The sequence below is a fragment of the Oncorhynchus mykiss genome, chromosome 1, assembly GCF_013265735.2.
Source record: "Oncorhynchus mykiss isolate Arlee chromosome 1, USDA_OmykA_1.1, whole genome shotgun sequence".
Lineage (NCBI taxonomy): Eukaryota > Metazoa > Chordata > Actinopteri > Salmoniformes > Salmonidae > Oncorhynchus > Oncorhynchus mykiss.
In genome coordinates, this window is record NC_048565.1 from 86,445,927 (window position 1) to 86,459,212 (window position 13,286).

General features: G+C 40.1%; 1 protein-coding gene across 5 annotated transcripts in view; it reads left to right on the plus strand.

Annotated features, from left to right (window-relative positions):
* Positions 1 to 13,141: 13,141 nt before the first annotated feature.
* The window catches only part of LOC118966027 (butyrophilin subfamily 1 member A1-like), a 70,011-nt gene continuing 69,866 nt past the window's right edge, over positions 13,142 to 13,286 (plus strand). For all 5 annotated transcript variants that reach the window (XM_036987826.1, XM_036987835.1, XM_036987841.1 and 2 more), the window contains exon 1: positions 13,142 to 13,284. The gene's annotated coding sequence lies outside the window, so the exon portion shown is untranslated. The remainder of the gene's footprint in view (positions 13,285 to 13,286) is intronic.

Below are 13,286 nucleotides of genomic sequence, written 5' to 3' on the forward strand. Positions count from 1 at the left end.
TCATGTGAATTCGTCATAAATCCATAGCAAATATATTGTATTTAATATTTACATAACAGATTGGTTATAACAATATTTATATGATACAGTGGGGCAAAAAAGTATTTAGTCAGCCACCAATTGTGCAAGTTCTCCCACTTAAAAAGACGAGAGAGGCCTGTAATTTTCATCATAGGTACACTTCAACTATGACAGACAAAATGAGAAAAAAAAAAAATCCAGAAAATCTCATTGTAGGATTTTTAATGAATTTATTTGCAAATTATGGTGGAAAATAAGTATTTGGTCAATAACAAAAGTGTATCTCAATACTTTGTTATATACCCTTTGTTGGCAATGACAGAGGTCAAACCTTTTCTGTAAGTCTTCACAAGGTTTTCACACACTGTTGCTGGTATTTTGGCCCATTCCTCCATGCAGATCTCCTCTAGAGCAGTGATGTTTTGGGGCTGTTGCTGGGCAACACGGACTTTCAACTCCCTCCAAAGATTTTCTATGGGGTTGAGATCTGGAGACTGGCTAGGCCACTCCAGGACTTTGAAATGCTTCTTACGAAGCCACTCCGTCGTTGCCCGGGCGGTGTGTTTGGGATCATTGTCATGCTGAAAGACCCAGCCACGTTTAATCTTCAATGCCCTTGCTGATGTAAGGGAATACCCCCCTGAAATGGACAAAAATGAATGGCAAAACATTGGCATTGGACAAACCATATACACGGTGTCCAATAACACCCAATGTGGCGTTGATCCATGCAAAGTTGATTGCAAATGCCATATGGCAAGTGCCAGTTGTAACACTTCAAAAATCCAACAGGTGGCGAATGCGCTCCACCGGGGTTTTTCATATTGGAAGGAGGTTTTCACTCAATCTCACGATACATGGCCCCATTCATTCTTTCCTTTACACGGATCAGTCGTCCTGGTCCCTTTGCAGAAAAACAGCCCCAAAGCATGATGTTTGAACCCACATGCTTCACAGGAGGTATGGTATTCTTTGGATGCAACTCAGCATTCTTTGTCCTCCAAACACGACGAGTTGAGTTTTTACCAAAAAGTTCTATTTTGGTTTCATCTGACCGTATGACATTCTCCCAATCTTCTTCTGGATCATCCAAATGCTCTCTAGCAAACTTCAGACGGGCCTGGACATGTACTGGCTTAAGCAGGGGGACACATCTGGCACTGCAGGATTTGAGTCCCTGGCGGCGTAGTGTGTTACTGATGGTAGGCTTCGTTACTTTGGTCCCAGCTCTCTGCAGGTCATTCACTAGGTCCCCCCGTGTGGTTCTGGGATTTTTGCTCACCGTTCTTGTGATCATTTTGACCCCACGGGGTGAGATCTTGCGTGGAGCCCCAGATCGAGGGAGATTATCAGTGGTCTTGTATGTCTTCCATTTCCTAATAATTGCTCCCAGAGTTGATTTATTCAAACCAAGCTGCTTACCTATTGCAGATTCAGTCTTCCCAGCCTGGTGCAGGTCTACAATTTTGTTTCTGGTGTCCTTTGACAGCTCTTTGGTCTTGGGCCACAGTGGAGTTTGGAGTGTGACTGTTTGAGGTTGTGGACAGGTGTCTTTTATACTGATAACAAGTTCAAACAGGTGCCATTAATATAGGCAACGAGTGGAGGAAAGAGGAGCCTCTTAAAGAAGAAGTTACAGGTCTGTGAGAGCCAGAAATCTTGCTTGTTTGTAGGTGACCAAATACTTATTTTCCACCATAATTTGCAAATAAATAAATAAAAAATCCTACAATGTGATTTTCTAGATTTTTTTTCTCATTTTGTCTGTCATAGTTGAAGTGTACCTATGATGAAAATTACAGGCCTCTCTTATCTTTTTAAGTGGGAGAACTTGCACAATTGGTGACTGACTAAATACTCCCCCCCCCCCACTGTATATGTTTGTGTTGTTGATCCAGAGTGTGATTTCCTCTTAATTGGCACCCTATTCTCTATATAGTGTACTATTATTGACCAGAGCCATATGGGACCTGGTGAAAAGTAGTGCACTACATAGGGGATAGGGTGCCATTTGGGACGAAGCCTATCATCATGGGGTTAACTACTGTTAAAAAATATAATAGCACAAGTCTTAATGAATAGGGCTTCCAGAACCGTACTATTTCTGATTAGTGTCTCGGGGGAACACAGTCCTGTGTGTTCAGATGATCTGCCATTAAAGGGACAATCCAGTATTGGTACATCCATTTTTTTAACCTTTAAATGAATGATATATAGCCATTGATTGTTAATGAATTTAACGTATAAATGCCTCATGAGCTCAGTCTTACCCCATCAGAACCCAAATGATCAGCTTGTTTCACTACATTGCTTGTAAAACAATGTAATTAGTAACTAACACTGTAGAGCTTCAGAACATGGTTAAAACTATCATGTTGATCTCGTGGATTGCTTCATCTTTGAATTTGAGTGGTTTAATTTCTCCAGCTCCATCCCTCAGCTGTTTACCAAAAGAAAGTAGCGGGCGGCCATTTAGTTGCTTGAATCCCAGATTGCCCCTTTAAGGATGCTCACGGGTAAAGAGCAATATAAAAAAAGATGACGTTTTGTGTGCTTGATATTTGGGTTTGTGACAGTTTCTCATACTTGTTCCTCCTTTGCACATTCTCAAGATATTAAATTAATGTGACCTATAGTTCACTGGTGCTTAACAATAAGATATGTGGAGGAAAACTATGGACTGTAAAATGTAAGGGACTTGTTATGGAAAAAGACTAAAGAGCCTATGGAAAGTTTTCAATACATGTCTTGGGGTCTTGTTTAAACTAGTGTGAATGTAGCTATTTATTTTAGTGTACATACAAATAAAAATCTAAGAAGGGTTAAATGAATGTGTGTGATTTTGTACTCTGTGAATGTCAGGTGTTACAGGCGCTTACAACCAATGATCATCCCAACCACCCAAATCAAATCAAATCAAATTTTATTTGTCACATACACATGGTTAGCAGATGTTAATGCGAGTGTAGCGAAATGCTTGTGCTTCTAGTTCCGACAATGCAGTAATAACCAACAAGTAATCTAACTAACAATTCCAAAACTACTGTCTTGTACACAGTGTAAGGGGATAAAGAATATGTACATAAGGATATATGAATGAGTGATGGTACAGAGCAGCATAGGCAAGATACAGTAGATGGTATCGAGTACAGTATGTACAAATGAGATGAGTATGTAAACAAAGTGGCATAGTTTAAAGTGGCTAGTGATACATGTATTACATAAGGATACAGTCTGATATAGAGTACAGTATATACGTATGCATATGAGATGAATAATGTAGGGTAAGTAACATTATATAAGGTAGCATTGTTTAAAGTGGCTAGTGATATATTTACATCATTTCCCATCAATTCCCATTATTAAAGTGGCTGGAGTTGAGTCAGTGTCAGTGTGTTGGCAGCAGCCACTCAATGTTAGTGGTGGCTGTTTAACAGTCTGATGGCCTTGAGATAGAAGCTGTTTTTCAGTCTCTCGGTCCCAGCTTTGATGCACCTGTACTGACCTCACCTTCTGGATGATAGCGGGGTGAACAGGCAGTGGCTCGGGTGGTTGATGTCCTTGATGATCTTTATGGCCTTCCTGTGACATCGGGTGGTGTAGGTGTCCTGGAGGGCAGGTAGTTTGACCCCGGTGATGCGTTGTGCAGACCTCACCACCCTCTGGAGAGCCTTACGGTTGAGGGCGGAGCAGTTGCCGTACCAGGCGGTGATACAGCCCGCCAGGATGCTCTCGATTGTGCATCTGTAGAAGTTTGTGAGTGCTTTTGGTGACAAGCCAAATTTCTTCAGCCTCCTGAGGTTGAAGAGGCGCTGCTGCGCCTTCTTCACAATGCTGTCTGTGTGAGTGGACCAATTCAGTTTGTCTGTGATGTGTATGCCGAGGAACTTAAAACTTGCTACCCTCTCCACTACTGTTCCATCGATGTGGATAGGGGGGTGTTCCCTCTGCTGTTTCCTGAAGTCCACAATCATCTCCTTAGTTTTGTTGACGTTGAGTGTGAGGTTATTTTCCTGACACCACACTCCGAGGGCCCTCACCTCCTCCCTGTAGGCCGTCTCGTCGTTGTTGGTAATCAAGCCTACCACTGTTGTGTCGTCCGCAAACTTGATGATTGAGTTGGAGGCGTGCATGGCCACGCAGTCGTGGGTGAACAGGGAGTACAGGAGAGGGCTCAGAACGCACCCTTGTGGGGCCCCAGTGTTGAGGATCAGCGGGGAGGAGATGTTGTTGCCTACCCTCACCACCTGGGGGCGGCCCGTCAGGAAGTCCAGTACCCAGTTGCACAGGGCGGGGTCGAGACCCAGGGTCTCGAGCTTGATGACGAGCTTGGAGGGTACTTGGAGGGTACACCCAGGATGACCTCTGCTCTCTGACCTCTGCTCTCTCTTGTTAAATCGTCAAAATGCTCAAACAACATTTGTACTATTTTTTATTCATTAATTTTCACTCTCCACACCATTGTATTTTCTGACGTGCTGTAAAGAGGGTAAGAATATTTATCAATAACATTAAGTGGGTTATATTAAACCTTTTATTTTCCATTACTCTTAAAAAACGAACACCTAGATTGAGAAAGCAGTGTTCTCTATAATAGCATAGTAAGGCTGATAATGAATAAGATGCTGGTCTACTGGTTGATATCTGGTTCTGATCTTTATAATTGATGTTTCTATGTTAGACCTATTGTCTCTTTCAGGAATAATGGAGACTGGACCAGACAGTCTGTTTTTGACTCCTGTTTCTCCTCCACAGTTCATTCTCTGTGTCTGGTAACTACACTGCTAATTCCCTTGGTCTGGTAACTACACTGCTAATTCCCTCTGTGTCTGGTAACTACACTGCTAATTCCCTTTGTCTGGTAACTACACTGCTAATTCCCTCTGTGTCTTGTAACCACACTGCTAATTCCCTCTGTCTGGTAACTACACTGATAATTCCCTGTGAGTCTGGTAACTACACTGATAATTCCCTCTGTGTCTGGTAACTACACTGATAATTCCCTCTGTGTCTGGTAACTACACTGATAATTCCCTTTGTGTGTGTACGACACCTGCATTTTTGTTAAATGTTTTGAATGCACATTAAAATAAGTGATGTCTCACAGTTTGTATGTCTTTAGTGGTGGGTAATGTACCTACAGTTTGTGTGTCTTTAGTGGTGGGTAATGTACCTACAGTTTGTGTGTCTTTAGTGGTGGGTAATGTACCTACAGTCTGTGTGTCTTTAGTGGTGGGTAATGTACCTACAGTCTGTGTGTCTTTAGTGGTGGTTAATGTACCTACAGTCTGTGTGTCTTTAGTGGTGGGTAATGTACCTACAGTCTGTGTGTCTTTAGTGGTGGGTAATGTACCTACAGTCTGTGTGTCTTTAGTGGTGGGTAATGTACCTACAGTTTGTGTGTCTTTAGTGGTGGGTAATGTACCTACAGTCTGTGTGTCTTTAGTGGTGGGTAATGTACCTACAGTCTGTGTGTCTTTAGTGGTGGGTAATGTACCTACAGTCTGTGTGTCTTTAGTGGTGGGTAATGTACCTACAGTTTGTATGTCTTTAGTGGTGGGTAATGTACCTACAGTCTGTGTGTCTTTAGTGGTGGGTAATGTACCTACAGTCTGTGTGTCTTTAGTGGTGGGTAATGTAGAAACAGTTTGTATGTCTTTAGTGGTGGGTAATGTACCTACAGTCTGTGTGTCTTTAGTGGTGGGTAATTTACCTACAGTCTGTATGTCTTTAGTGGTGGGTAATGTACCTACAGTCTGTCTTTAGTGGTGGGTAATGTACCTACAGTCTGTCTTTAGTGGTGGGTAATGTACCTACAGTCTGTCTTTAGTGGGGGGTAATGTACCTACAGTCTGTCTTTAGTGGTGGGTAATGTACCTACAGTCTGTCTTTAGTGGTGGGTAATGTACCTACAGTCTGTCTTTAGTGGTGGGTAATGTACCTACAGTCTGTCTTTAGTGGTGGGTAATGTACCTACAGTCTGTCTTTAGTGGTGGGTAATGTACCTACAGTTTGTCTGTCTTTAGTGGTGGGTAATGTACCTACAGTCTGTCTTTAGTGGTGGGTAATGTACCTACAGTCTGTATGTCTTTAGTGGTGGGTAATGTACCTACAGTTTGTATGTCTTTAGTGGTGGGTAATGTACCTACAGTTTGTGTGTCTTTAGTGGTGGGTAATGTACCTACAGTTTGTGTGTCTTTAGTGGTGGGTAATGTACCTACAGTTTGTGTGTCTTTAGTGGTGGGTAATGTACCTACAGTTTGTATGTCTTTAGTGGTGGGTAATGTACCTACAGTCTGTGTGTCTTTAGTGGTGGGTAATGTACCTACAGTTTGTATGTCTTTAGTGGTAGGTAATGTACCTACAGTCTGTGTGTCTTTAGTGATGGGTAATGTACCTACAGTCTGTGTGTCTTTAGTGGTGGGTAATGTACCTACAGTCTGTATGTCTTTAGTGGTGGGTAATGTACCTACAGTCTGTCTTTAGTGGTGGGTAATGTACCTACAGTCTGTCTTTAGTGGTGGGTAATGTACCTACAGTCTGTCTTTAGTGGTGGGTAATGTACCTACAGTTTGTGTGTCTTTAGGGGTGGGTAATGTACCTACAGTCTGTATGTCTTTAGTGGTGGGTAATGTACCTACAGTTTGTGTGTCTTTAGTGGTGGGTAATGTACCTACAGTTTGTGTGTCTTTAGTGGTGGGTAATGTACCTACAGTCTGTGTCTTTAGTGGTGGGTAATGTACCTACAGTTTGTATGTCTTTAGTGGTGGGTAATGTACCTACAGTTTGTGTGTCTTTAGTGGTGGGTAATGTACCTACAGTTTGTATGTCTTTAGTGGTGGGTAATGTACCTACAGTCTGTGTGTCTTTAGTGGTGGGTAATGTACCTACAGTCTGTGTGTCTTTAGTGGTGGGTAATGTACCTACAGTCTGTGTGTCTTTAGTGGTGGGTAATGTACCTACAGTTTGTGTGTCTTTAGTGGTGGGTAATGTACCTACAGTTTGTGTGTCTTTAGTGGTGGGTAATGTACCTACAGTCTGTATGTCTTTAGTGGTGGGTAATGTACCTACAGTCTGTGTGTCTTTAGTGGTGGGTAATGTACCTACAGTCTGTGTGTCTTTAGTGGTGGGTAATGTACCTACAGTCTGTGTGTCTTTAGTGGTGGGTAATGTACCTACAGTTTGTATGTCTTTAGTGGTGGGTAATGTACCTACAGTCTGTCTTTAGTGGTGGGTAATGTACCTATAGTTTGTGTGTCTTTAGTGGTGGGTAATGTACCTACAGTTTGTATGTCTTTAGTGGTGGGTAATGTACCTACAGTCTGTGTGTCTTTAGTGGTGGGTAATGTACCTACAGTCTGTATGTCTTTAGTGGTGGGTAATGTACCTACAGTCTGTGTGTCTTTAGTGGTGGGTAATGTACCTACAGTCTGTATGTCTTTAGTGGTGGGTAATGTACCTACAGTTTGTATGTCTTTAGTGGTGGGTAATGTACCTACAGTCTGTGAAAAAGTATTTTCCCACTTTCTGATTTGTAATACTGAATGTAATCAGATCTTCACGAAAACCTAATAATATATAAATGGAACCTAAACAAATGTATTGTTAAACAAATGTATAGCTAAACACATGTATAGCTTAAAAAGTTTTGTCTACTTATTTTATTTATTTAATCGTTATGCAACATCCAAACTCCCCAGTGGGAAAATGTCATTGCTCCCTTACACTCAATAACTGGTTGTGCCACCTTTAGCTGCGTTGACTGCAGCCAAATGCTTCCTGTAGTTGTTGATCAGTCTCTCACATCGCTGTGCAGGAATTTTGGCCCACTCTTGCGTGCAGAACTGGTTTAACTCGTGACAAATGTGGGTTTTGAGGAATGAACTGCTTGTTTGAAATCCTGCTATATACAGGGTCAGTTCAATACCATACTATATACAGGGTCAGTTCAATACCATACTATATACAGGGTCAGTTCAATACCATACTATATACAGGGTCAGTTCAATACCATACTATATACAGGGTCAGTTCAATACCATACTATATACAGGGTCAGTTCAATACCATACTATATACAGGGTCAGTTCAATACCATACTATATACAGGGTCAGTTTATTACCATACTATATACAGGGTCAGTTCAATACCATGCTATATACAGGGTCAGTTCAATACCATACCATATACAGGGTCAGTTCAATACCATACTATATACAGGGTCAGTTCAATACCATACTATATACAGGGTCAGTTCAATACCATAATATATACAGGGTCAGTTCAATACCATACTATATACAGGGTCAGTTCAATACCATACTATATACAGGGTAGGTTCAATACCATACCATATACAGGGTCAGTTCAATACCATACTATATACAGGGTCAGTTCAATACCATACTATATACAGGGTCAGTTCAATACCGTACTATATACAGGGTCAGTTCAATACCATAATATATACAGGGTCAGTTCAATACCATACTATATACAGGTCAGTTCAATACCATAATATATACAGGGTCCAACCAGCCAGTCAAAGTGCTCTCAATGCTACAGCTGTATAACTTATTTAGGATTTGAGGGCCCATATCAAATTTTTTCAACCACCTGCGGGGGAAGAGGCACTGTCACGCCTTCTTCTTGACTGTACGCGTGTGTTTGGACCATTTTAAGTCTATAGTGATTTGGACACCAAGGAACTTGAAGCTCTCGACCTGCTCAACTGCGGCCCAGTTGATGTGGATAGAGACGCGCTCCGATCTGGTTTTCGTGCCCAGCACAGCACAGAGACAGCCTTAGTTAAAGAGGTAAATTATCTTAGAGCCAACACAGATGCCAAACAGCTCTCTGTCCTTGTACTCTTAGATTTAAGTGCTGCATTTGACACTGTTGACCATGATGTCCTACGGGACAGACTGGAGAGGTGGGTTGGTCTCCCCAGTCCAGACCTATTTAACCGGTCGAGAGTTACATATCACATGTAGCGTTCCACCAGGTTCGGTTTTGGGTCTGGTACTGTTTAGATTATATATGTTACCCCTTGGCAGCGTTATCAGAAAGCACAGCATTGATTTTCAATGTTACGCAGATGATACACAACTATTAATTTCTGTCACCAGAGTATTTTAGCTCCAGGGATAAATGATTAGACTATATTAGTGATTTAAATGCTTCAACTTTCTCCAGCTAAATCAAGACTAGACAGAGGTACTTATTGTTGGAGTCAAAGCACAGAGAGAGAATCTAGTCGCACATTTTAATTTACAGGCAATAAAGATAAAACACCAGGTAAAATGTTAGATTCTGAAATAAATGTTGAATCACACACCAGGAATGTGACCAAACTATAGCTTTTTACCACCTGTTTTTAAATCAATCCACTATTGTGCACCCCAATACATGTCAGACATGCTTTTAAGTGATGTACCCAGTAGGTCCCTTAGATCCTCTGGCACTGTCCTTTAACTATCCCAAAGCCAACATGGAGAGGCAACTTTTAGTTATTATGCCCCCAGCCTCTGGAATAGCTTGCCAGAGAACCTGAGGGGAGCCTAAACTGTGGACAATGTTTAAAACACATTTTAGTCTGCTTTTTAGTTTTTCACTCTGTGTATTCTGTTTTTTATCTGATGTTTATTTTCTAGTAGATATTTCAGCTTTTATTTTCATAGTTTTTTATTTATTTGTTCCTGTAAAGCACATTGCGTTGCATCCATGTCTGAGATGTTCAGTATAAATAAAGCTTTGTTTTATTTTGTTCAGTTCATCAATTTGCTAATATTATTAGAATCACAAGTAGGAAAGCATCTTAAAGGGACAATCTGCATTTGGTACAGACATTTTTGGACTTCTAAATTTATGTTATATACCCAATGATTCCTGAAGAATATAACTTGCCTCAGGAGCTTAGCTCAACGGACCCCATTAGAACCCCATTAGAACCCAAAATACAAGCTTGTTTTACTCCGTTGTTTGTAAACAATGTATTTGTAAACAAACAATGTATAGCTTCAAAACATGGTTAAAACTCTAATTTCATGGATGGCCAGTCCTTGCATCTATAGCTCGCTTTATGAATTTCAATGGTTACATCCCTCAGCTGTTTACCAAAGAAAGTGGTGGGAGGCCGTTTAGAAAATTTGAATCCCAGATTGCCCCTTTAAGGATAATGGGATAGTGATGTTCACATGTAAAGAGGGATCAGTGTTTGCGGAAATATATTTTATTTGATTCCTTATTTCCATTTTGTGTGTTTGATATTTGGGTTTGTGACAGTTTTTTCTCACACTTGTTCCCGCTGCCTGTCTACATGTTCAAGGATGTCTTTGCACATTCTAAAGATATGAAATGAATGTAACCTGTAGTTCACTGGTGCTGAATAATAAGATCACATTCTAAAGATATGAAATGAATGTGACCTGTAGTTAACTGGTGCTGAATAATAAGATCACATTCTAAAGATATGAAATTAATGTAACCTGTAGTTCACTGGTGCTGAATAATAAGATCACATTCTAAAGATATGAAATGAATGTAACCTGTAGTTCACTGGTGCTGAATAATAAGATCACATTCTAAAGATATGAAATGAATGTGACCTGTAGTTCACTGGTGCTGAATAATAAGATCATATTCTAAAGATATGAAATGAATGTGACCTGTAGTTCACTGGTGCTGAATAATAAGATCACATTCTAAAGATATGAAATGAATGTGACCTGTAGTTAACTGGTGCTGAATAATAAGATCATATTCTAAAGATATGAAATGAATGTGACCTGTAGTTAACTGGTGCTGAATAATAAGATCACATTCTAAAGATATGAAATGAATGTGACCTGTAGTTCACTGGTGCTGAATAATAAGATCACATTCTAAAGATATGAAATGAATGTAACCTGTAGTTCACTGGTGCTGAATAATAAGATCACATTCTAAAGATATTAAATGAATGTGACCTGTAGTTCACTGGTGCTGAATAATAAGATCACATTCTAAAGATATGAAATGAATGTAACCTGTAGTTCACTGGTGCTGAATAATAAGATCACATTCTAAATATATTAAATTAATGTAACCTGTAGTTAACTGGTGCTGAATAATAAGATCTGCGGAGGAAAACTATGGACTGTAAAATGTAAGGGACTTCCTGTGGAAAAACATAAGACATTGTCGTGTCTTTGGCTATGCCGGATTAAGTGATATGACATGCTATTCTATAAAATCCTTTCTCCGTAAGTAATATTACCTGATTGAGCTAATCATGTAAATGTAATTAACTAGAGAGTTGGGGGACCACAAAATAATATTTATATAGCTTTTATCTTCTGAATAAACTCTTAAAGACATAATAATATTTTACATCAATAGCAGTCAATATTAATCGTCACCATAATTCAGTCTCATCTGAAAGTTGTAAATTCTTGGTTATCTGCACGAACCCTAGCTAACAAGTTGAATCAGCAATACAAAATTGGGTTTAATTATGTATTTACTAAATACCTAACTAATCACACAGAATTACATATACACATAATTAATCATAACTTGATTACAAATTACGTCATAAAGAAAGACGTCCCTAGTGGGCGGAACAGATATGACAGCTTGTTACACAAAAGAAAAGGGGCTGGGTTTGAGTGAAAGAGCGGGAAGACTGAGTAACAAAGGAAGAAGCTGTGCTATCATAATTACAGTATCTTATGTATTCTAAATTACCGCCCATTTGGAAAAGGAAAATGCAATAAATATTTACTCTGAGCTGCGCTTCAGTAGGTTGGTGGTAGATGGAAGGCCGTGTTGCCAAACCGAGTCCTTTGTCCTTTGAAGAATGTCTCTGGTGGTCAATTGGATACATTGTAGTAACGTCATTGTGTGATAGACAGGATAATCTGTCTGTTCCTTCCTAACCCTCGCTTGCAGGTGCTGGTGCTAACTCAACGGCTAGGAGGTATCACTTCTGTAGTGAATAAGAGTTCAAAGTTCATACCATTCGCAACCAAAACTCACGCTGATGTTGGCTTCGTTCTGTAGTTATTATCTGAACCATTCTGACATCGGACCGGCGTCCTCACATCCTCGGAACAGGAGGTTATATTGCCGTCAAGGCTTTATATAGGAAGGGTGAGGAGGGCGTGTTTGAAAAGTTTTATAGCCCATGTCTCTTCACAGGGGCGGGCCACTGATTGAGCAGAGCCCTAACCTTATGAAAACCTAAATTTCACATTTTAGAAGCTAAAATCACATTTCATCCCATCACAAATAATTTCATAATCAAACATTTAAATTGAACAACAATTCCATGTGAATCTGATAACTCTGATGTGTAGACTTTCCACTGTAGAGTTTATGTCATCTTATCATTGATGAGAATGTGTCAGATGACAACCGAACTGACATCATATTCATTAAGTACCACTGCATATGTTCAATTGGTCGGATTACCAGAATATAGTTAATTTACCCCTACATTCTGATGTTCCCAGAATCTCTATGTTAACCAAGGGGTTTGCAAATGTAACATCAGTAGGGTAGAGAGAGGAAAAAGGGGGGAAGAGGTATTTAGGACTGTCATAAACCTACCCCCAGGCCAACGTCATGACAACATTAAAGAGCCTCTAGAAAGGTTTGAATGCCTTGCGCTCCTTGGCTGTTCCTTTTAATATACACTCAAATGGAAATGATTTAAGAGGTACATGAATGTGAACGTGTGTTTGTCTGTGGTGAGATTCAAACACGTTACTACTAGATTATTACACTAGATGTTTACGTTATACTTCCACCTCGACCAACCACCCTCCTTTCAGTTTTGCCTTAAATCACCATCTGTCTTATGTGACCATATCAAATGTAACATATACTAATTTAAATGTTCTGTATTTATGTTTACTAAGTTACATCTAGTCTAGTAATGTAACCTCACATAAACATATCATACTATATAAAAGGAGTGGCACAGATTTAAGTAAATTATAATGTGTTTTGCTTGGGTTATAGACCTCTCTGTGTCACATGGTCTACACATCAGCCAGGCTTGGAATCCACAACCAAAACTTACCACCACAGTTCACACCCATGTTATCTGATTCTTAGCTCACTATGCAACAGTTGTGTGCAGCGATGCAGTTGAACAGGTTCTTGTTCCAAGGAAGAGAAAGAAGAAGGAGGTAGTTTGATCACATCACAATAGTTTGATCACAGAACACTAGTACATTAATCAGACTGCAGTGCCTCAATAGGACCGATTCAACCAGGT